This window comes from Osmia bicornis, chromosome 8, assembly GCF_907164935.1.
Source record: "Osmia bicornis bicornis chromosome 8, iOsmBic2.1, whole genome shotgun sequence".
Lineage (NCBI taxonomy): Eukaryota > Metazoa > Arthropoda > Insecta > Hymenoptera > Megachilidae > Osmia > Osmia bicornis.
Window position 1 is genome coordinate 8,642,117 of NC_060223.1, and position 25,363 is coordinate 8,667,479.

Below are 25,363 nucleotides of genomic sequence, written 5' to 3' on the forward strand. Positions count from 1 at the left end.
TAAAAAGAAAACGGCGAAGGTTAACACTGAACACTGGTGTATTTCTCGTCCTCGATCGACAGCTTCGTTACGGTATCGAGTTGATCTAGGAACCGAATTAGATAGGCAAGAAATTTAATTTTCAATCACGCCGTGAATCACGTCCTTTGTCCGCCTGTTATATTTTACGTTTTGATATTACCGGATATCGAGCGAGTTCGATAGAACTGTTCGCAAATAGCAAGCGGTGATAACCTTTCCGCGATTATAACGGGGTTAGCATTTTATTTTTGGTCGTCACGGAGGAAAGTCGAGAGACCTCGTCGACGCTGCCAAGATGGTTCCCCATTCGCGTTCCAACGAAAGATAACGAAGGAAAACGTGGATGGATGACGAACAAATCGTCCGGCGGATCGAGCTAGAAACTTGGCATCAATTTTTTCTTTTCTCGGAACAATAGCAAACGCGGCGTTTGTGTTCATTACAATTCACCCGTTGATCGTTTCGTAATGATCCCGTTGAGAGGGCATACTTTATTAACGACGTCGATTAGGCAATTGTGTTTGAGCCGCGTTGCGTAACGCGGGTATAATTAAACGATACGTGCGAGTAGTTGACGGGTGCGTAACAGCAAGCATTACTCTCTTAACGGCTCGATAAATCGCGCCATTATCGCGTGCACGCGTTTGCTCTTGCCTTCGAAGTACCTAGACGACTCTTCCGATCATCTCGGATCGAGATTCATTCAAGCTCGCGTACCTACGAGAACACGTTTTCTGTCGACCGGGTATACAGTTACCTCCCTCTATCTTTTTCTCCCTGTCTCCATTTTCGTTTTTACTTTTTCGTCGCGCGGCAACGCGACGAGAGATAGCATCCTCGGGATAATCGGTTCACGATATTCAAATCGAACCTGTTCGATGGAGAAAAAAAAAGCACGAGGCCGTTTTTCAGCCGTCGAACCAGTGGAACGGGTTTCGGTTCGGGTCTCGTCCAGAACCTGTTTCTCGTGCCGTCGCCGTCGCTGACAGGTCTTGCCGGTTTTCACACCACTTCGTAATGTTCCGTCATCGGCCTGGATCGCGTACAAGTATCACGAAGCTCGCGATCTTAAGCTGTCCATCGATAACTGTTATTAAATGGCGTTAAATGGAACGGTCGACGTAGGTGATCACGATTATTGGCGCCATTCTCTTTACTCTGGTTATGTTTGAACAAATTTTTATTTTTTTTTTATTACATCGAATAACGAGACTACAATTCGTATGCCCTGAAAATTCTACTCCTTTGTAGATAAATGTTGTATCTTTCGGGTTTGGTCGAATATTACGCTTTCACCTAGGTGGCTACGCTTCCTCGAAGCGATCGGTTGCGGTGCTGGTCGGTTGGTGTACGGATAAAAAAGATCCCCCGGTGGAAGGCGCCGGTCCTCTGGGAGGATCTGGGTCGTTGGCTGTTATCCTAACGGTATAGGTGTACCGAGAGAGAAAGAGAATGAACGGGAGAGAAGGAGGCGCGTTTGCCAGCCAGCCAGCCAAGCAGTTAGCTTGTTGGTACACTGTAGGTGTATGAACGCGTGTACGTACGTATCGAGGGAAAGGATATTCGTAGCTAGAAACGAGATTCTGCCGTCGTTCGAACGATTCCTATCTAACGACCGCAGGACAGATATAGCCGGTTGAATAATTTATATCGAGGCTGGAAACCGCGGACGTGGCCGCGTTTGTTTGCAAATGTGGAAAAGGAAGATATTTAAATGGGCTACGACCGGTTGAAATGCCGCGTCGTTCGGCTACCGTTCGACCAATCTTGTTTAAATTCACCTACGTGCCCTCGCCAGCCGGTGCTTTAACCACGGATCGATGCATCGACCATCGAGCTTTTCATAGAAATCGTGTGCCATCTGTTCCGTTCGAATCGTGGAAAACGATAGCCAGACTTTGTCTCCCGTTGCGTTTCCAGTTAAACGAGAACGAGTCATATTCGAGGCGATTTAAATCTTATCGATACGGAGCCAGCTCGTACGTTCTCATCACGAGTACGGTCAGTGTTTCGTGCTCGTTTCTTCGAGCGTTTCGAGGATCGTTCGTCCATCGTCGAGTATCGTTAGCCTCCGACCTTCTCTCGCCATTATTCATCGGCATGCGCGTCTCTTTCGTGCCCGATACCGTTGACCTTCTACAGAAAACACTCTTGCCTTCGTTCTTGCTCGCTGGGTCGAGACACGCATTATTTTCTCCCTCTTCGAGCTGCTCCGCTTCGGCCACCGGCTCCTAACGCGACTACACGGCTGGATACCATACGAGCTTCGTAAATGCACCTACACGCGTATACGATGTAAAAGTGCGTGTGCCCCGGCGATGCGGCGGGTGCATGGTCCCCGGGAGACGCTTAAATGCGCTCCCAAGCGTGCAAACGCGCATGCGTATTCCTCTCCTCGGGTCGACGAGGTGCTGCTACTCCCCGCGACGTCTCGCTCTTCCCCCTTTTCTCTCTTTTCCCGCGATACGCTCTCCCAGTCCTGGCTGCGTGGAACCCGAACGATGGGAACGAAACTGTATCCTCGAAGTTGCGAAAAATCATTCGCATTCTGCGGCTGTGCGCCTAACTACCTTCATCGTATTATCTGCAATTGAGCAAATCATGTTTAGTTGGAAGATCGGTCAGGAAAAAAACGGCAGGGTGCGATAAACGCGTCAGGCAGGTTAGGCCGGTGGAGAATTTCGAGACTATCGGTCGAATCGGTCCCAGCAGTGGATAGATACGCGTTAACTGGTTTCTCGTCTAGCGATGCATGCAAGGTACACGCGTGTGTTCGTATCAAAGGCATACGTTATCTAGAAGAGGAAGGGTTAGGAGGGGATTGTGCAGCGGTAGTAGTGCGGCGATGCTTGTGGAGCGGCTCAGCCGGTGGTTACTCATGGCACATTGGCGCTGCACGGAGGCCTTTGACCTCCCGTTTCTCTCTACTTCTCCCTTGTGCTCGCTTGTCCACCCTCTCTATTCTCGTCTCGGTTTCTCTTTCCTCTTTCTCTCCTTCCTTCTCTCTCTCTTTCTCTTTCTGCTCCCTTCTTCCCGGTTCTCCATCGTATTACAGAGTGCGCACGGCAGTTCATCGTCGCTATTCCTCTCTTTTCTCCCGAGTGGAGTGACTAACACGTACACACGTATACAGAGAGAGAGAGAGAGAAAGAGGGCCGGGGGCGCGAGCGCGGGCAAACGTTCCCCTCCATCAGCTTCCCCTAACGGGCTAGCAAGTCTACTCGTCTCGTTTCCGCTCCTCTCTCGCCACGCACCCGCGGACGATTCTGCCGTCAGCCATTCCCCTTCCGTTCCATTCCGTTCCTTCGACTCGACCCGACTCGACTCGGCTCGAGTCTAGTCGAATCGAGTCGAGCGAGCACGGCCCGCTACGACCTGCATTCATCGCGCAACAAAACCTCCACGACTGCTCTCGACGATAAACGAAACCGTGCACTAAGTGTATTATAACCTCCCACGTTCCCTCCGCCGCTAAAGGTCATGCCTTAACGAGCCGCTTTTTTCCTACCTTTTCTTCTTCCTTCACCTTCTCCGCTGCGGTTCTCCTTCTCTTCCTGCCTGCCTCCTCCTCCTCTTTGTTGCTTCGCCAGACTGTCTCTCCTCTCTCGTTTCGGACGGCAAACGCCTCCGCTTCGCTCCGCGTCTCGTCGCGTCGCGTCGTGCTTTCTTCTCGTGGACGGCGACGCCTGGCAATTGCCATCCTTCGACGGCGACACGCCTCGACTTCGGGCCACCGTGTAGTTTCCTGAACGTGATCGATTTCGATTTCGGTGTGCGTGTCAGCGCGTCTCGCTTCGCCTCCTCGCGTTTCATTCGGAATGTATATGCTTTACCGAGTGCTTCTCAACCGGCTCCGGTCTCGGTGACCTCGGGGAAAAAGTATGCTTTTCAAGCTGCAGGTGATTGCACCGCGGCAGAAATTGTTAACGGTGCAAGCAGGTACACTTATCGAGTACGTGTGTTGCGTGACTTCCACACCCGCAAACGTACACCTGCCGACGCGACCCAACGTGTAATCTTCCCTCGAGCTATCTTATCTTCTGCCCGCCATACGACCTGACCTATCTTTTGCCTCCGATAAACGACGTTCCTTTCAAAGCTCCGCGGACTCGTTTCTAGTTCATAAAATTCTCTCGCGATAACCTTGAGCTACTTTCCACGCTTCTCAGTTCTTCGCTTTAATTTTCTATTAGCTACGATGAAAGTTTCGCCCCTGCGTTTCGTAGAAAGACAACTATTTTCAACGGAACGGCTTTGCAATTGCAACCGGTCCAAATCGTTGAAGGAATTCTATTGGAAGCGACGACCTCTCGTTAGCAGCACCCTGAACCAAGTCCAGACTAATGCGCCCTGTTAAGATCCCTCTCGCTCTGCTGGAAACTCGAGATCCATCCACTTTGGCGGAGGTATCCTGAAACACGGTTCTCGAGTTTCGAAAAGTGACAGGAATATAAAGAGCGGGGAGCGGTGTGTTCGATCAGGAGCAACCTGTCGCAACCGGTTGCTCCCAGGAAACGTTCGCTCCCGGTAAATACAGGGGGGACGCGTTCGAGCGACAACGTTTCCTCTGCTCTCTTCCTCAATGGCGAATCCGCGCTAAGGAATTCTTTTGTTCCGTCATTCATTGTGCCGTCAGCCTCGTTATTATGTAATCTCGGTACAAGAACGTACACTTCCGACGAGCTTATCGATTGGAACGCGCGCCGTTGCTGGACGTGCATTCACACGGAAACCAGAAAAACGTACGGGCAAAAGGAGTTAATTGATCGCGTTGCACAAAAACCTGTCTGCAAACTGTAACTGTGTGTACCGCTCACCTCCCCTTCGGACTTTTGAAACGTCGTTGCTTTCCCACAGGGCGTTTGCACGCCAGGAGAAGGGAGAAAACTCGTGTAAAACATCGATTTTCTCGACGGGCCAGACGGGCATCCGTGCTCGTGCACGGGAAATATGCTGCACGACCGGTTCGAAAAAGAAAGAGAAAATATAAACTGGGGGACAGGAGAGTTTTTTTTTTTTTTTTTTTGTCGAGTTTGATAATACTCCGCCGGTAATCCGGGTGTAACGAAATCTTCACCCTCGATAAATAAAAGCGTAACGCGGTGGTCCGCGTTATTTTTCCGTAACGTTCCAAGGGAATATATGGGTCATTTCGTATGGACGGCGCCGCGCATACGTCGGTGAAAAGCAGGAAGACGAACGGGGAATGAGAAAAAGGGAGAAGCAAGAACGAAAGCCGTGAGAGAGGAGAGGAGAGGAGAGGTTAGCTTTATGCTCGGGAGCGTGCATGCATGCGTGCGTGTTAGCGACGTAGCAGGAAACACGTACGCGACAACAAATGGTAATAATAAAAGGGGCTCGTTCGCCGGCGATCCATACCAAGTGACGATGCAGGAAGCGTGTGCGTGAGAGGCTGCACACACGAGCTGCGTTCCTCCGACAGCTCACGGAATGAGCTTTTATTTTTTTCCCTCGCTCGCACTGCCTACCGTTGCCGCTGTTGCACCGACACTTCGATCGCGAAAGTTTTTTCCGCGGATCGTTTCTTCTCTGGCAACCATTTGATCGACTTTACTCTTCAACGCACTGCGGTCAACTCTGCGCGTTGCACAGCCAGAGAGGTAGATTTTATTGGCACGTTTTCAACATCGAGGTAACTGGGATAGAATATAGAGTCGGCTGGTGGTAATCTCACCGAGGTCGCAACGTGTGAGACACCAGTGTTCCGTGCAAAACGAAACGCATTCTATGGGAAACGTTCAGGACTTGAATTTTGGAAATGCCACGAGAATTGAACGTGCTTGTGATAAAATTTCCAAAGTACCGGGTCTTGCACGGCCCTGCAGAAATCACTCGTCTGTGACGTGCAAGAAGGTATACACGCATTGGGGTCGCATGGCGAGTGTACCGGCCATCTTGGAAATAACGATCCCTGCATCTGCCCTACCACAGTGCAACCGGAATGCATTCGGAGCTCGTTGCCTTTCGGTGATACCTCGCATACCCTGTCGATCCTAAAACGGAGGGAATCGTGTCGGCGAGGTCGTGGCACGGTCCCGGGTAACAATATAACAGAGGATCGAGCTTCTCCCTGCTGTAGTTGTCCCGCAACTTTCCTACAACTTTAGTCTCGCGGATCGACCTTTTCAAGGTCGTGCTCCGACAGATTCCAAGGCCCGTGAAATTTCCAAGAAGCTCGGAATATCGTCGAGAAACTCGTCGTGGAAATTGGAAGCGCGTTTAACGAGTTCCGTAACTTTCTATCCAGGCTAACGAGGCCCGGGAGAGAATTCAGTTCCTCGAATTCCATTAACTTTCCTATATTCTCGATAGGAGAACAGGATTCAAATTTTTCACGTTGTTCAGACGAATTCCTAGTGCACGGATGATTTCTTTCAGTTGGTTCGGCGAACTCGCGATTGGAAGAGTGTGCCTGCGCCAGCTCATCAAAGTTGGCGACCGACGTAACGTTCTACTCATGCATAAGCGATCATGCGCTGAAACTTAATACGATCGTGTCGATAATACTCCTTGGTGGTGGCCAGAGAGACGTTCGTCAACTCTACAATTACCGTCGAAGGTTGTGGAAGTTAATCCTACGGGTAGCCGTGTCGAGCCATTGTAATATTTCCTCGCCATTCGTATTAGAACACGTCACTGACTCTTAAACTCGGTCTATAGAGTCTCTTTCGCCTGGCAATACGCCTGCATATCGGCTATAAATTACGGAAAAAGTTTATCGTCTGTTGCATCGAGGGTTTGTCAAATTCTTGAACGTGGAAACGGGCGAAAGCCGGGCGTGCCGCGATAGAAAGTGCATTAAACAAGAGGGAAAAAAAGGGAGCAGAAACGGGGTGAAACGGCTAGGTGGAGCATGGTCGCGTTCTCGTCCACCCACGGAAGAGCCGACACTAGATCGAATCGATAGTCACCGGTCTGAACGCGTACAAAGGGCTTTTGTGCTCGATGCACACGTGAGCACTGCGAACCAGTGTGCGCTTGTTGGCGCGCACGCGTCCACAGATATTCACCCTGTACGTGTGATCAGGGCTCAACCTCGATCAAGGCCATTTGTCCTTTATTGCGACAAAATCGAACCATTCGGAATTTACTTATTCCCTTTCCCCCCTTGTCCAATGTACGTCGGGATCCATTTCTGTGTCACGTGAACGATTTGCGCGGTAAATAGAATGTTTGATTAACTTTGTTGAAATGCTAGTTGTTAACTCTTCGGGCACTGCACTTTCGTGGCTTCCTCTGGTGTACTGCAGTTCCTCCGATACGCTGCACTGCTTTTCTCGACGTTAGAAAGATCAAAGGTTCTGTTTACCTAAAAGGACCGACCGGGTCATGTTGACTCGCATGATTTTCTTATCTCCGTACATGCTGAAGAAAATTAATAATTACTACTCGATGAGAATTACTTAACGCAATCGAAAAATTTATCTCGTATCGATACAAATGCAAGTAAACAAAGTCAGAATGTTACGGACGATAATACTTATCGGTATCGAAAATATACTTTTGGAAAGTTACGAGTGAGTCATTTTGACCCTACCCGGTCCTTTCGCCTATTAATTTTCCTTACCGATGGGATATCTCTCGTCTTTGTCAGCAATTTCTTCCATTCAAATGATATCATTTTATATTAAAGTTGATATTTCTATCAACTTTACAGTATAATCCGTGGAAAATAGGGATTCCGTTGGGAATCGAAGCCGAGGTCCTTCGCGTTGTAGTCACTCGCCTTATCTACTTCGCCAGTGCCAGCCCGCCATCGTCTACTCCCATAATTCCTCCTATTATTAGGGTCTGGAGGTCCCGATCCCACAATCGGCAGAGGCGATCGCGTTTTTTTTGTTAAATCGGCAAACCGGGCCAAGAGGATGCCGTCAGAAATTTGACGCGGGCTCGTTCGATTCTTCTTTTCATTGCCTTCCACTTGATGAATAATTGAACGGATCCGGCGGAGCAAAGATTGCAACAAGCTTTTTGCTAAACTCGTAGCCTACATTCATCGGGAATTATTGCATGAAATATGCATCGATTCTCGGAGAACGTGACGAGTCTGACTACTCGGTAAGCTTCCTCGTCGTCCGGGAATACGAGCAAGAAATATGCGAGCAGTTTATCGATCCCCGGTTGTTGGACATTATAACCCGTCACCACGAATGTGTGTGCACACTGCACGTGTAGATGGGAGCGCGTGTATGCGTGTTTGTGCATGCGTGCCTGATATACCTGAAGCGACAAGGTCAGCCGTGACACCGGCATAAAAATGCCGCTGTTGCACATTCTCCCGATAAGCTATCGTACGTGTCCAATGCGTGAAGAGTGTCAATGAAGGGGACAGCATATTTTCGACTCCTTTTTTTTCCCCCTCCTTTAACACGATCGCACCGAGAGCGTGCAATTTAACACCTCGTTTCGCGTAATTCGATATTCGTATCATCAACTCTACGAGCTATTAATTAACGTGCACGGGCTGGAATTATTTTTGTCGCGACTTTTAAACGCGAATCGATTTTCGCTCATCTCCCGTTCCATTTTTATATTTCATTTCCGCCATTAAATTTTAAAGCGACGTACATAATTGACGAAGTTTCGAACGATCGATTAGCGTAATGCGGCGAAAAAGATGGATTTCGAACACGAAATGCGGGCTTACTCGTGCAAATCTTTGTCCTTGAACGGTTGCAGAGTGCGTTCGCATGCGAACAGAGTGCGTGTGCGTGCGAGTGACGCGGCAGAACGATGCAACGCATGCGGGTGCAGGGTGCACATGCAAAACGCAGGCAGCTGCCGGGAATGCAGGAGACAGCAGACACTCGAAACGGGCACATTAATGTTCCCCTTCGGGCGTGTTACATAAACCAGCAGCAACCTCCTCTCTCTCTTTCTCTCTCTCTCTCTCTCTCTCTCTTTGCCCAGCTACTTACTACAAAGCCCACTGGAACATAGCTATTCCGCCGGTTTCCCGCGTGCCATTATTTACCAGTGGCAGGGAGATCCTGTTTGTTCCTCCGATTAAATAGGTCTGCTGGAATATTCCGTACGGTCTTCCATGTAGTTAATTCGCGACTAATGCGAGAATAATTCTTCTCTTCGGGTTTACGTGTATGCGTGTAAGCGCGCCTTGTTTTCCGCTTTGTCGAGTTTGCCGTGTCTCGTCTCGAGATTCGTGATTAATTAATACGCAACCTTCGAGCCGATAATGGTTACACGGGGTTCGAAGTCAAACGATTTCGATTTACATGAATCGTCACGCTCGAACGAGCCTCTAATTATTACTTATAGAGATTATTTTGCGCGACAAGCGTGTCTCTCTTTCTCTCTCTCTCTCGCAAGCTCCGTTCGGCATTTGAAATTCATGGAGATCCATTTATTCATTCGCGATACACGCTCTTCGATGGACTTGCATTCTACGATCAGATATTCTGGCAATTATGTAAAAATCTGGATGAATCTTTGTAATGGAAATGAAAGTCGACTCAGAAGTACGCTACGTTTGGTCGAGAATTTTCTTCGGACATCGATGTACGCGTTTTCGAGTCGTTCGAGCTCCCGAAGGAAAGGGTTCGAGACGGGATTAGTCATCGAGGAACGCTGACGCTTAATGCGTCGATTCGGAGGGATCGTCAAATACGCATGGACCAACGTTCGAGCAACGTCGTGGTCTGTATAGAGGATATTTATTGGCCAAGGTGGCGCAAATTGCGTCCGGGACGGACATAACGAGCCGTGTACCGGTACACGGTGATAAATTGTCGGGTCGAAGCACGGCCGCGCTCGGATAAGAAAAGATTCTTTCGCAAGCCCAAGGCGTAAAAAGTCGCGTAAACTCGCGCGCTATTAAGAAACTGCAGGCGCACGCGTGTGTGTCGGATTTTTCACGCGGAACAGCGTGACCGATACACGAGCAGCGGCGTTTTAACACAGAGATACCGTTCGAAACGGCATGTAAATATAGCCTCGCCGTTGACTTCCGATAAGAGCCAGCCTCATCTTATCTTTACGAGCGTCGAAGTTGACGAAGTTGATTCGATATGAATGTGAATATACATATACGTATAGCTCGCTCGTGGCATCGTGTTGGATTATAAGCGGAGATAACGGGCAGATTAGAGCGAGTGAAAATGGGAGACATCTGCGGCTGTACGGAATCGAAAGGACGTTTTTACGAGATACGAAGACGAAGAGCGGTTAATTTAAGAGGAACGTCGCACACTTCGCTTCGCTTCGCTCGATTCCGAATGGGAAGTTGGCAGATCGGGTCGCACGATTACTCGTCGTGCCTATGTACGTAACTCCCACGTTTCATCGTCCCGATAAAATCGGCCGGAGCGTGTACCGTCAAACGCGTGATACACACCGTGCGATACCTGTTTAAAGCACACCCGTGTGTCCGTGGAAAATAATTTCGCTTTACGTAATACCCCGAGCATAGTTCGAGCGGTGTATGAGATGGAAGGCGGAAACACGCGGCGTAAATGTAAACGAGATGCGTGGATCGAGCACGAATCTCGAGCCGTCTTTTCCTCGCCGCCATCGTACAGAGCAAGGACACTGTAAATAAAACCGTGCGATGCACAATGGAACGCATAGCGATGCACGGTGAATCGAGGTACAGAGCACCGATTCCACGCAGAGAGAAAGGCACGACAGATATAACTCGCGTCCATTTCGAGGACGTTCGCACGTGTGTGCGAACGTTACACGGTCGCCGAGTCCGCGGTAGAGGACTTTGCATAATAAAGGAGCAGGTTCGGTGGAAAAAGGTAAAAAAGCACAAAGAGGAACGGCAGAGGTTCGCCGTTGCGCGACCGAACGTCATTTCGCTTGGTCAGAGAGACTGAAAAGAAAGAAAAAAGGGTGAAAAAGCGAAGGAGAGCGCAAAACGGAGCAGAGCACGGTAGTGCAGCGGCAGCAACACGCGCGAGCACGTGTGCGTGAATGCACGCGGAATATTTTTTGCAGCAGTCAGAGCGGAGAGCCAGTCGTGCTCGAGTTGGCCGCGCTCGGTCGGTCGCCTTCGGTCACACACGTAGAAAGAGAAACGTGGCTCGAGGGAGAAAACATGGGAGAAGGAGATGAAGCGATAAAACGAGACGGCGGAGACGGGTTCGAAATAGGAGAGAGCAGGAGAGAAAGGATGTTAGGTGGAACCGTGGGTGTCGACGGGTCGGGAGAGACGGGAGAGACGGGAGAACCGGGAGTGACTGGGGCGGCGGGGTGGGCGCAGAGGGGCAGAGCAGGGCGACGTGGAGGCGCGGGCGCCCGCAGTGGGGCGAACGTCGGGGAAGTCTGGTCTGGCCGAGGGTGTGGTGGGGGGCAAGCTTTCCTCGGTGCCGCAGTAGAGTAGCGGCCTTCGACGCGATCTGATCTTGGTCCGCGTCGTGTTCTCTTTGCTTGTGTCAAGCTCTGTGTGCGTGTGTATGTGTGTGTGAGAACGGTGTACGCTGGCCATTTTCACTCCGTCGGAAATTACTTTTACCGTTTTACGCCAATTATCTTTCTACGCGAATTTCGAAGGAGGAGAGTGATCCAGTGCAAGGAAGAATCCATCGCGTCGCCTCTCTGCCTCTTCCTACGGAATATTACATAGATTGGATTTACTGTGCGATTGTGCGCGTTATCGAAATGTACCCGGTGACTGGAGGTGCAGCATCGGGCTAAAGAAGCCGTCGCCCTATCGTTTTCGCGTAGCGTGAAAAAGGAAATTCGTCGTGGCCGGTAGGAGTCACGTCGTTCCATTGTTCGTAGAGGAACACGGAGGGAGAGTAGCATCGGCGTATCGAACTGGTTCGCAGGAAAGCGTTACTCACGATTTTTCTTCTTCTCACCCGTAAAAAGGATTGCTCTTTCTCTTTTTCGATCGTGTGTTTTTTTTCCCCCGAGCGAGCGAGGGGCTCTCGTGGCAGATCCGGTGTTCTTCGAGATGGTGGTGCGGTAAAAGCGAAGCGCATCGAGTGCAGCAGTGCAGCCGCCGCGCGAAAGTAAGAAAAGAGAAAAGAAACGAATATCGCGGGTACCCATTGTTCGTCGGTCGATCAACGTCTGTTGCCAGCGCTTCGTAGCTGTTCGGCAAGCTTCGTAACCGATCGTATCCTGTGGCTACTCGGTACGGTTCTCTACTCGCGCGACGAGTGAGCTCATCGTCGCACGCAGTGCACGCCAGGGTGCTGCCGGTGTCTACGAAGAAGTTGGTGGTGTTTCTTGTTTTTTTTATTTCTTTTTCTTTACACGGTGATCATCGTTGTCGATAAGGTATCGTAAGCTAACCAAGAGGATACGAAGAAGAAACGGGTTGTGGCCGAGGCAGTGTGAAAATCGCGTGGTGCGTGCTATCTATCGTTGGATAAATAGTATTCAGTGAGGAAGATTGGTGCCCGGCCAAGTGACGCGCGCGTGATAAACGAGAATCGAAGGATATAGGAGAGGAGAGGAGATTTGATGAAACAGATAAGATCGAGAAAGTGATCGCTCCCGTTTAGAAGAAAGTCTCAGGGTGCGAGCGGTTCGAGAAGGAACGGGCTTCTCGTTCTCGTGAGACGGACTCGGCCGTCCCGAGAGATGAGCCGCACCGCAACAGAGTGTGCGGCTCGTACGATGAAGAGTGGCGCGACGAGGACGGGTGCGGTGATCGAGAACGAAAAATATGCGAGGACTATCAAGGTAGAAGCATGCCACCGGTGCTAGGAGGCGCGGCAATGGCGGTCCTTCCGGTAAGCCCGCAGACGGCCACGCAGGGTAACCCGCACCACCATCATAATCATCACGTACACCAGGGACAAACGCAAGTTTTACTCGCGGCCGCTGGCGTAGCCACGCAGGCCCAGCCGCAGCTGCTCTATCAGCCGTATAATTTGATGCCGGCGGGCAATTCACCCTCCCACCAAACCGCCTTCCAGCATCATCCGCATCACCATCATCATCATCATCATCAACAGCCGCAGCCGCAACAGCAGCAGCAGCAGCAGCAGCAGCAACAACAACAACAGCAACATCATCACCATCATCACCACCAACACCATCAACCACCGAGCCAGCAAACGAACTTTTTGCCAGGAGATATCGGTAACGCCGCCACCACGCTTACGCTGTAAGTCATTTTTCTCCCACTGGTCTCGACGTACAAAAGCGTCGCGCGAACTAGGTATATCGTTGAAATTTTCAAAGGAAATATCGTACAGCTCGATATTGTAAGCCGATGTAAGTTAATGACACGGTAAAAAGAAAAATTAGCTAACGAAAGAGCAACGAGCCGGTTGCGGTCGGGGTGTATCGACCGGTTACAGGTGCAATCGCCGTTCAGGTTCACCGAGTAGGTCATTCTCCGATAGGCTATGGAACGCTCGGCGAGAAAGAACCTCCTGGGAAAACGCGATCGCTTAGCCAGTAAAACTGGAAACGCGAATCCCATCGTGCCGTGACGCGTTACGCCGCGCCGACAGAAGGGATAATGGGAAACTTTGTATTCGACCGCGGTTTCGCCTGAATTACGATCCGCTTCTATTTTACCTACGAGTTTTATGCACGCTTCGAAACTTTCCGAACGATTGTACGCTGAATATAAATGCTCCTCGGCTGTTTATGGAAACACCGTTATGTTTTTAGGATCCACGACAGCGGGGCCGAAATTTTGGACTCTCGCGCGTTAAACGTTCCTCGAGGCGTGATCCGCAAGCGATGAATCGTAATTCCTCGGAAGCGGACAGATAACGTTCTAGATTAGAACGCGTCGATAAAATAATCAAGGAAGTAACGAATGCGTTCGCGGAATGGTGTTTTAATCGGCCAGCCCGGTCACGTTCAGTGAAATCGTTGAATTCTCAGCTTATTAAACTTCCCAGTAATTCGGAAAAACAGTGATAACCGGATCCGAATCGAAAAAATTAGCATAGCCTTTATATTTCTTCTGGCGTTTCAAGGTGAATTTTTCAAAGAAAACGAACGTTGTTCCGTGCAGTTCCGTTTGTCTTTCTTTCGCTCACGATCGAGGTATATATTCACTTTTGCTGAATATTCAGTCGGTCGCGATCGTAATCGCGTACAGCTGTTTCTTTGCGTTCGGGTAACGGTACCCGGTTTTGCTGGCGAGTAGTTCGAAAGAATCGCCGGTCGACGAGCCAGCACAGCGGATCTCCTCGATCTTCTCTTGTAAATCCTGTGAATGTAAGAAGCATGGTCGCTGTGCTAGTCTACACGCGAAACAACGAAAGGCTAGATGTTTGCAAACTGGTTTCACTCGCAATGTCGACGCCGTGGAGTTGCGTAATGTCCGGTACAACCTGAGCCTGATTTGTAATCCATGCTATTCGACGCGCGTCATTGCGCGTAATTAATTGGAATTCGTTCCATCGTGTCGTGTCTTGCGACGCGCAAACGATGTCTTTCGAACCTTACTAATAGCACGAAATTCGCTTGACCTTTTCGCTGTGAAATATTCTACCCACGTCTCGGGAATTCCTCGAAACTCGTTCAGAATTTTTCTCACTTTCCTCTTGGAAACGTGGGATCGAATTAAAGCGACGGTGTATTTCTTCGAATTCGTTCGATTCCCAGAACGACTGAATTTCCGTAGTTGAAACAGATGGCAATACTACTTAGTTTCCTCGACGTTCAACCTTCCTTCGAGACACTAGTTTTTCCTGGATGGTTTTTCCTTCGAAGGTGTGCGTAGGTAGGAGGTGGCGCGGTGATCGGTAGGTCGTAATCCTGTTGGAAAGAATCTCGATGGTAATCGATCGGAACGAGCCCCTCTCGATCGGCTCAACCCTGAACCGGAACACGGAGAAAACGTTTGATGGTCGAGTAGTCGAGCGAAACCGGGACTGGTTCAGCCGGGCACGGTTAATTAACCAGCCAGCCAGACAGCCGCCTTTCGTTTTCGAGCCATCGAGTTATTAAGTTGACGTGGCGCAAAAGCCGCCTTTTTTTTTCTCCTTACAGATAAATGAGTTTATCGAATTTTCCGAGCTTCCGTGCATAATCCAGCCAGTAAATTAAACAGCTTTGAAAGCCTTCTGTTCGCTCGACGAAACGATGCAGTACCATCGAACGATGCGATTTAATTGAAATACTTCAAACGTTCGTGAAAAGCTTTTCACAATTACGAAGGATCGTGTTTTTCAACGTGAAACTCGATGTTTCAGCTCGAGTTTATATCTCGAAACGGTCGGAACAGAGGAAATTCTTCTGGCTCGAAGCAACACCTCGGGGTTAAAAGACAGAGAAGAGTTTCTCGTTGCGTTTTGCCATCCCGACAGTAGGAATTCCGGTCTTGTCTTGTCAGTTAGCGGCGCAGACGATTTTTGCGAAGGCCGTTTGTCCCGGGGCTACGTTGACGGGAACGAAAGAGTGAAACGGGAGCAAGAGGAAGAGAAAAAAATAGAAGAAGACGGTGCTATAAACTGTGCGCGCCGTAATGGGCTCTGGGAAAAAGGTAACAATGCGGTTAATCGGGCGCCTGGCTCCTTCCTGAGGACCTGCAGGAAGCAAAGGGGGTGGCGATGGTAGGGGGGTTAGCCTTGGACGAGGGAGAGGAAAAAATTTCGAGACGCCAGCCATTTCTCCCTTTGTTAACGCGTACCAGAGGGGGGCCTCAGGTAAAGAGAAAGAAAGACGGAGAGGTTAAGGGAGAGGGAGAAATCACGAAAGTCTGCTGCCGCATTCTATGGAAATACACAAAGGCACGACTGGTCCTTTTGTTATCCCGAGGGTTTCTACCTGCCCTTCTCGACCGAGCCTCGGCTCGCGAACAATGTAACGCTTCGTGGAAAAAAAATCGGACGAGAGATAGAGAGGAGAGAGAAACACGGTCCATGAGAGGGAGGGAGGAGTTCGGAGAGACGGTTGTCCGACGATGCGTGCATATGTATTCTTCGAGGTCATCCGAGGTTATTCGAGGTCATTCGAGGTCGAACATAAGAGTTCCGAGAGGATGTCCCGTAATCGATACTGCTCGGGGTAAATCGTGAAACCCTCGCGCAGCATTGCGACTCTCTGTTAATTACGCTTTGCAGTCTGTTACGTTGCACAATCTTCGACTCTACCATGTCACTGACTTCGCTTTTCACTTTTTTCTCTTCTCGATCATTTGATTCACGAGTTGGAAGAAGCAGTTGGGAAATCCTTGAATTACCTAACGCTAATTGCACTTTCATCAAATCATTCATCGCGTCTCATAGCTGAATTCCTGGCGAGAGGTACGGGGCAATTCTGGCCCGCCAAGTTTAACCCACGGTAGTGCGTTCTCGACCTTCGATGAATGAAAATACTCGCCGGAGAGAGACCGGGTTCCTTTTCGATTTTATTTTTTCCTCGAGCCAATTCGCGGATAGAGGGAGGGAGAAGAGATCACGCATCGAATTCACTGAGAAAATAGAGGTTCGAACGAGCGGCAACTAACTTTGGCCTAATTTTGGCCCGCCCCTTTGATATTATTATTACTGCGTCGTTGGTCGAGTGTCGTCCGTGGCACAAAAGTATCCAGTTTATTTTTACTCGATCGTGAGAAAAATTTATTTCGCCTCGCCCTCGGGCACGTGTTCGTGTTTCGACAAACCGTGAATTCACCTGCGAATAATTCCCTGAAATTCGAGAGAATTTTCACGCAGAAAATCGCGTTTCTCTCGCATTGAATCAGCAGTTACATCGACACCCTGTATATCCGGCGGATCGTTGCGGTCGACGGTTTTCTTTCTCGATTTTCTGGCCAGTCCTCTTCCCCTTGCCTCCACCTCTGTGGCTGTTCCGCAGGCTGAATCACAACCGCAAATATCCTTCTCCGGGCAACTGGCTGTTACCAGTTGTGCCTCTCGCCGAAAGAGAAGCTTCGGCTGCGAGCAGAGCAACGAATCGGCAAAGAGAGAGGAGATCGTGCTGTACGAGTTGTCAGGAAAGAGAGGGATACAGATTATACAGCATAGTTAACGAGCACGGTCAGTCCATATATTTTACAATCGTTCTGCACTCGGCTGAGGCCACGATCTAGGTCAATAGAGAGCTCTCGATCTCTCTGGAACGTTTTATCGTCGTCTTACGTGGCTTAGCGAATCTAATTTTGTGGCTCGTTAAGGATCGCGTAAGAACGCGTACAGCGTGTGTCGAGTAGCGTTCAACGATCAAGCCTCGTTGCGATATTAGGCCAACTATCGATTAGAGATGTCTGTCTGGTCTGCTGCTCGAGGTCAGTTCCTCGTTCCAATTTCTGTCGCGCAAAGTTCCTGCACTTTTAGTTCGTTGCAAGTTTCGAATGCAGTCGAACGAGTTCGAGAGAATCGATGCTTCGATTCTTGTTTCGACACGTTCGGAAGAGACGATTCAGCAATTAACACTATTTCAGTGGTTCGCGAGCGTGATTCAGAAACGCGATAAACTTCTTCTCTGCGTGTTTCGTAATTCGAACGTCGGAAAGTGTCTCTGTCGCTAAATCCGACCGCGTTATCTCACGCTTCCGTATCTCGTGAAGCTTCTTCGAGCATTGTCAACCTTACGACTCGAGTCCGAAGGTCGCCACGCCATCGCTTCTTTACCCTTTTATACGTACGTCGTTATACACACACAAACGTGCTCCGTATCTCGAGCACACTCTCGACGCTATCGCGTGATGTTCATATTTCGCATCGTTCTTCCTTATCCCCGGTCCCGACGTCCTCGTGGACAAAATCGGTATTGTCAGTGGTATCGTGAACGGCGTATCTTATCAGCGTTACGCGCAGGTTGCGTTATCACTGTCAGAGGCAACGGGTCGAGGAGATATACCCTCGTCGCTCGGACTCTCCTCCGTCCGTTCTCTTTCACGCGTTTGTCGACGATTTCAAATTATTTCGTTTTCGAAAATTCAGATACGCGAGGTATCGCTAAAATTTCCAACGAAACGCTTTTGCGTCGAGTGGATAATGATTTAAATTTAATTTAAACTAATTATAGTTATAATTAGTCACGTGGAGGATTTACATCGAACGATAGTAAACCATATCGAACAGAATTGAATTGCAAAAAAAAAAGACGATACGCGTGATAATTTTGTCGCTCGGTTCAACAGATATAAGTTGTTTTCCCATGGTGGCGCTTATCGATTGCGTCTTCGTTCAAGAAGAATGTTTGTCGTATCGCGTAAGTAACGTGGCCCCTATCCATTTGACTTTCGGGGCTAGTTTTATCTCGACGGTAACGTAATAATACATATGGATTCGCGAGAATTCATCCTGTTTACGCATGGCCGACTCGCTCTTGACGTTACGAAACCCGCCGAGCAAGCAAACGTGTTATGAAATTCTCCGCGTCCCGTGAGTTTCTGTTTGCTCGAAAATAAAAAAAGAATATCCGTCGTGGTCGCGGATTCGTTCCACTCTTGCCGTTTCGTTCGAGACCGGAGCAAATATTGCGTCTGAGAATTCCAGCTCCAAATTGCGTATTTTCCTTGGCGGAAACGTTTGTCTAACGATCGCGCGCACTGAAATTCTTAGTTACATTTTTAATCACAGAGGACAAGCGTGAATTTTCAGAGACGCAACGGCGACGGGATAAAATTTGCACAGAGGTCTGCCGTGAATTTCGAACGAACAAATTGCAAATCGAGAGATCTATCGGAATCAAGGTGACGCTGTTTGAATTGCAGATAGCAGTTTCCGTTGCGTGGCAGGAATTCGCTCTTTTTTTTTTTTGTTCTTCCTGCGCAAACACTCGTCAATCTTCCCTTTCAGTGGACACGGGGAAAAATCGTTTTCCATTCGTTCGCGTCCTGCGATAGGAAAAAACGTATCCCGGATCATCCATCATCCCTAGGCTCTCTGTAAATATTTCCTGGTTGTTTTGCCACGCGTAAACGGGGACAAGTTTCTATCGGTTACACTCGGTTTTTGAAATCTTTGCCTTGGCTCGAACGGCAACGGCGTTGTTCCTCGAGTCGAAACAAGAAGCAGACATAAATTTCAGGGAGGAGGGAAAAACTGGGAGCGAGATTGCTTAGAAACTTCCGGGAAGTATGCAGAATTGCGGGGAAAAAGTTATTGCACTTGTTTCGCAAGTTTTTTGCCCGTCAGCCAGCGTATAATTCAAGTAGAAACACTCGTTGCCTTACTTTCAAGGCGGGAGAAACAGGATCGCAAGAGCAGACTTTAGATAATTTCCATAATACCGGTCCAGTAGTCTAGATCGCCGTTAACGCCGCCGCGCCGCGGTGAAATTACCGTGCTCTTGTTTCCAAGCTTAGCGGGTCGTAAAATTATTTCCGAAACGTTATCCATCATCGGTTGTCATTGCGTCGTTCCCGCGTTATCGCTTATCAGTCGGCGAAAACACTTTCGTGCACGACGACGCATAGGCGATTAACGCAGCCAACGACGAACAAATCGCTCGTTCCACGAGCATGTGAAATCTATTCTCGATGCTTCAGACGCGTCTAACGCGATCCTGTAACGCGTGTAATCGCGAGCTAAGCGAGTTGGTTAGCGATCGGATCGCGTGGAATTCGAGGAAGAAGATGGAAGTGGCTTCTCTTGGTTGGCTCGATTCCCAGCTGGCTTCGCGTGAGTAAGCGGGGGCGAAATGATTTCGCGTTTGGAATATCCAACGCGACGAGAACGTGCCGAGCAGGAGGAAAGAGAGAAACGAAGGAACGGTAAATTCCAAGGAACTCTTGGATTATTTTCGATATTCGGGTCAGTCGTTTTATTGCCAGTCATCCTGAGGTTCATCTTTTCCAACGAGACCAGTCTCTATCTCTATCTTTCTCTCTCTTGTTTGAATGATTCGATTGTTACACGATACTTACGTAAATCTCGAGCCATCAATTAAGTTCTTCGTACCGAAGAGCGTGTATACGCCTCCTCGAAATATTATCTGTATTTCTGAGATAAGAAGTAGAGAGTGAAATTCATAAAAAACAAAAAAGAAAAGGAAGACAAAGGTCGATCCAATTTCTGGATCGCCTTGATTTTTCGTTAACCATCCAACCTTCGTCGAATTGACTTGGATGCGCGAGAGTGTAACGTATTTTATGGGAGCTGACGTGGTTTGTACGTGTTCGTGATAGTCGGTAATAAAAGTCCGAGGTTACGAAGGTGCGCTTGATTGGCGAGTAAGGAGAGACAGAGAGAGAGGGAGAACAAGGTAGCTCGTAAAAGCCCGACAACAAGAACGAAGTTTCATACGATATATTCCCTGGTGGAAAGGTCAAAGGCTGTGGTTGTAATGCACCGATAGAAACTGGTTGATCGGCTGTGCACGTTCAACAACCTGGTGACCTTCCTCGGGCTATTCCACGCGAATATATATCTTGCTCTATTTTCGAACGGCGTGCTTACGCAAGTGTCGTTAAACGATCTCTACGTTTATATTTCGCACACTTACGTACCGTGCCAACGTCGACGCGTGTTTAACCGCATAACGGATCGAAAGTCTGTCGATTATGCTGTTTGCTGTTCTAAATGGGTCAATCGAATGTTTTCTCTGCGTCACATATCTGACTCAACGGGTTTCCTTAGTTTTCACGTTTATCGCGTGTTTAATTTGCGATCAAAACGAGACCTGTTTATACAGGGATTTCGTCTAACTGTTTCGAGAACAGTTCGAAGAAATCTTTGGAAATTAAAAAAAAAAAATGAATTGAATGGGGTTAAATCAGTGATGGGTATTTTGGAGCGCGTTGATTCGACGAAACAATTCGATTACTCGCTCGTGCAACGATACCACGCTCCGTTGGCACTCGTTTTGCCATTGCGATTTCTAAAATCGTGTATTTCATTCCGCGTTGGCCGTACGCCAGGCGTGTGTTTACGGAAATCTCGCGATGTACAGGCGCACAGAGTAAGATAAGGAGTCTGTAGTTCATCGAAAGACCGATTCTATTTACGGATGCAGAGAGAAAGCTGGCAGACAAAAGAGATTTCGCGGGGCTATCTTCGATGTATAAATGGCAACTTGTTTATAGAAACGCGATACTCGTGGCCTGTCTCGAAAAGAAGATCCCCTAGCTCCAAAGCGGATTCCATCGTTAATAGTTGCTGGTTCCGGTTCCCGTAACAGATTATCCGAATTTCGTGGAACGAGTTGTTCTTCGCTAATCCCGACTCATTATTCCGCCACGTGTTCCGTGAAATTTCTCTAAATGAAATCTCGCGGATCCTTTTGATTCTATCGCGAAACGCGTTCTTCTTTATTCCCAGATAGCTGTTATCCAACGCTGATCATCTGGATAATTAAAAATCGGATGGTCAATTGAGGATCCAGAATATTTTCCTTCTATATTCGGGGATTATATTCGAGTTCTTGGAATAGCATTAATTTTATTTTAACGAGACGAGCCATCAAACGACGTGCAAATGTTCGATTTCAATTGTCTCTTAATAATAGTACCTTTTGCGGTCTCGTCAAGTATTTAAAGACTATCGATGGTTTTATCTATAACAGGCGAGTGAGTTGCAAGATCGCCTCGTAATCTGTTCAAGAAAATTAACGGCAATTATTTCTAAATATACATAACCCGTTGAATATTTGAAGCGTTACGTCAAAATTAACTCGTCAAAGTCAAGTCTGTCTGGGAAAAACTTGTCCAAGGCTCGTCATTTCGAACTCGAGGGAAGACAAACTCAATTTGTCGGATTATTTTTTGGTCTTCGAGTTCGTTGACACGGAAAGGAGAAAGGCTGGCAATGGAAAGGGTGAAAACGGGCGCATATGTCGAATCTCTTCTTCTCTGTTCTTCCTCTATCAACCCTCGGGTGAACGATTACCAGCGTATGGATGTCGGAAACCCGACCTCATCCCCCTTAGAACCCCGTCATTATTCGATTTTACGTCGTTTCCAGTCTCTATTCAAGCCCCCGCTCTCTGTATTTCCCTGTGTGTGAAATCACCCTCCGATCGATCAACCGTATCAACCCTTGGAACCCACCCTCCCCCAACCGTTCGACCTTTTATGCCGGGTTTCGCTGGATTTATTGATCGTTCTTGGGCTTTCGCTGAAATATCCATGTCGAGAGACCAAACCTCCCCTTCTGCTGTACCCCTTTCATTTCACCCCAGGCCTCTCTTCCTTTCTCTCTGTTTTTTTTTTCACGTGGTATTTAAACGTTGGCAAAATTTTAGTTAGTCTCGGAAGAGGGTACGATCGGTTAAGCGGTGTTGGTGTTTCCAATTTTATTTCTTCGCAGATTATGGAAAATTTAATGCGACACAACTCGTCGATAAAATTGTGAGGATAAAGGTGTTCTCATGGACACAGGATTTTCCACCGTACATGTATAATTAGAAGACACGTATTTATGTAATGTCAGGAAGGAACACTCCGCTGTCTTATTTGTGGCTACTGCCTTTGAATTATTTTTAGACGTTTACGATTTCCGTGAACACGTTCACTGTCACGAGGATTATCAATGACCATCTGTTTCCATTAATTCGATATAGTGATTTTTAATATTAATGATTTTCACCAAATTTTGCAACGCCATTGAACGAGTTACCAGTGACGATGACTCGATTCTTGGATATAATCGATCGTCGTCATTGTGTGTCATGTGCATGAATATTTAACGGCTCTTGAATCAGCCCGTCTGAAACGTCATTAACGAATGCCAATTACGTGCCCTGTAAAACGTGTATTTATAATCGATTACTCCGTCTCGTTTATGCAACTCTGGTCTAGGAAAAGAAAAAAAAAAAGTTATTCCGAACAGGCGACCGCGAGGCACGCACGTCGATGCAGCCGGTATGAAATTGTAATGAAGCTGATGCATAAACCATTATCTCGTGATTTGCATTGAAGTGAAAGCAGTAAAAATCCAAACGCGTACGTTCTCTTTGGCATACCGAAGCTGCAATCGACGCCATCGATTTAATTTCGATCGAAAGAAACAAACTGTTAGCGTGGAAACTTGAACAATTAAACGGCATAAGATTAAGGAAACGCCACGAAATAATTTGAAAGAAACAATTGTAAATCACAATGTGGAGGGTGTTTTATAGGGCAGAAAATATATCGGTCTCGTTTTCCCAGGCTCCCGTGGGGCCAAACGAGCATTCTCCTATTCTCTGCGTTAAAAATAGAGCGAAAATAGTAAGACATTTTGGCACGTTTTGATCCCAGCGGAACCAATTTCGCGATCCTCGGCCACTCGTCAAAGCCTAAGCGGCGAATCTCATCGCGTATTCCGGGTTACCGGCATTGCCAACAACAATTTGACTCTGTTCCATTGCCAGTTGTCGCCTTTCCACGTCTCTAATATTGTGCTTAGGAGTGTTTAAACTCGGGTTTCATCTCTAAAGATAGCAACGGGCTAGCAATTATAAGCATTGCCCAGTTGGCCCGATCGTGAATAATTGTTGCGTTCTTTGCCGTCTCTGTAGCCAAAGGATGAACATTGTCGTTTGTTTATTACCACGCTTGTCTCTTTGAATTAATTGACAAATTTCCCTTCATCCCGATACGTTGCGATTACTATTTTTCTACGAACAACGCGGAAGAAAAAGAAGCCATCGTGACAATCAACGGGTTGTTAATCTTGCGTAACATTAACGCGACGAGTCTCAATTACGGTCTCGCGATAAAACGTCGAGTCAATGCGGCAACTGGTTACGCGTTTTCCCGCTCTCGTGCAAAGGTAAATCTGATTCGTGTTATTAAGGAGGATCGTGATCGTTCTGCCGTTTCCCGTTGCTTCTGAACACGTTAATGGATTCCCAGCAAACCGTGTAGTCAATGGCAGCCTGTCTTTTGCAAGGTTAGCGACATTTACAGAGACCGCCCGCGGCTCCTCGCACAGAACGAACTTTGTTAATTATAAAATTAAGGAATCGGACGTTGTCAACGCGGTCGGCCTTTGTAAATATCGAGAAACCTTCGCAAGGATGAGACGTAAAAGGCACTTTTGTTTTAATGGAAAACGAGCATGGTCTTTCCAGATTGCTGAACCGAACGAACGAATCGAGTTACTTCTTTGCCAGCGGTTGAAGTTCATTAATCGTTGAGCCGTTAATCCCGGCTTAAAAGCAGAACCGTACCTCGACACGGTAAATTGCTTTACATCAGGATCGTAATGGATAATGGCTGTTCGACCTCGCTGACTTCGCGATCCTTAATTTCGTTTATGATTCCTATAATCGAAACCGTTAACCCGATTACGTGATTCCAGCGTAGATTCCGTAGGTGTTCGTTTAAATTTAAACGACGACAGGTGTACCGTTTTAAACAAGAACATTGTTGCCCGGATAAACCAGTCGTTGGCGTTTTTATGTCGAGCTCGTCCGCAGAAACTATTTCCACAAGAGAGACAGGATATGGGAAAAGCTAGAACGAGGACACACACTAAATAATTAACTTCCATAGAATCGATGATTAATGTCTTCCGCATAGTACGCAAGAAATATCCGTGGAATCGATACGCACCTCGTGAAACTTTAATTGCAAGTAATTTCTGTCCATTTTTCCAAGGTCCTCGGTTCGAATCCCGGCGAGTCCAAAAAATTTTTTTTAACAATTTTTCGCTACAATTTAAAGGAATTTCATAGAAGATACCATTAAACCTTTTCTCCGAGATATATCTGCACCGAGGGAATAGAATTTCTCTAAATTGCATACTGATGCGATATCCCGCACAAAGGGGCTCGAGCGTGTGTGTCGCGTATCTGTTACATGAAAACTCGTCGGGTACGTGTGTTAGAGGTCCGTGTTGCTGGTAAACCCCAACCTGTCCGAATGATACATCGGTCGGCTGCAAACGTGTATTATCGTGTCCGTGAGACAACGAGCACTCCACCGGCAAAGATGGACGTGTTGCGTTTGTATGCGGCACGAAAACTCGTTTCGCGTCTCTTTCTCGTTTTTCTTCACCCGTCGTGCGCGTTTCCCGTCGTCTGTTATATTTGTTGCCGCGTTTCGGTCTGCGGTGAAATTACGTCACGTAGAAATCATGGTAATCACACAGTGGGTGCAGAAAGCGTAGGAATGCGAGCGCTAATTTGGCTCGCGCGATGTACTCGGACAGGCAAACCGTGCATTATGACTGTTATAAAAATGATACGAACGTGTGGATTTTTTTTTTATTAATCATATTCAAAATATGTCTTTCCTTAACGCAATTGCTGGATTGAAACGAACAGAAAAGAAGAATGCAACGTATGCGAGTAATAATCCAGTGACCTTTGGCAAGCTCGTTTTCCAGTCCAATTACGCCATAAAGAAAAGGCTGAGAAACACGTCAGTTAGGAAAGAATTTCATCCGGGCAAACGTTCATTCGTAATTCGCGTTAGGCGATTTCAAGGATACCAATCGTAGCCGAATGATACGAAGCTCGTAGTAGAAGAAGTTATTACGCAAGCGAATTCGCTTTCGAGCCG

General features: G+C 47.9%; 1 protein-coding gene and 1 long non-coding RNA gene across 6 annotated transcripts in view; one reads left to right on the forward strand and one right to left on the reverse strand.

The window, feature by feature from the left end:
* The window catches only part of LOC114873724 (serine/arginine repetitive matrix protein 2), a 151,993-nt gene that overhangs the window by 101,079 nt on the left and 25,551 nt on the right, over positions 1-25,363 (forward strand). The gene's annotated exons all lie outside the window — the stretch shown is intronic.
* Positions 1,174-11,233, reverse strand: LOC114873729. Its single transcript, XR_003788981.2, has 2 exons — positions 5,401-11,233; positions 1,174-2,605 (listed from the first exon to the last, which is right to left on the reverse strand). It is a non-coding gene; the product is annotated as an uncharacterized LOC114873729 (long non-coding RNA).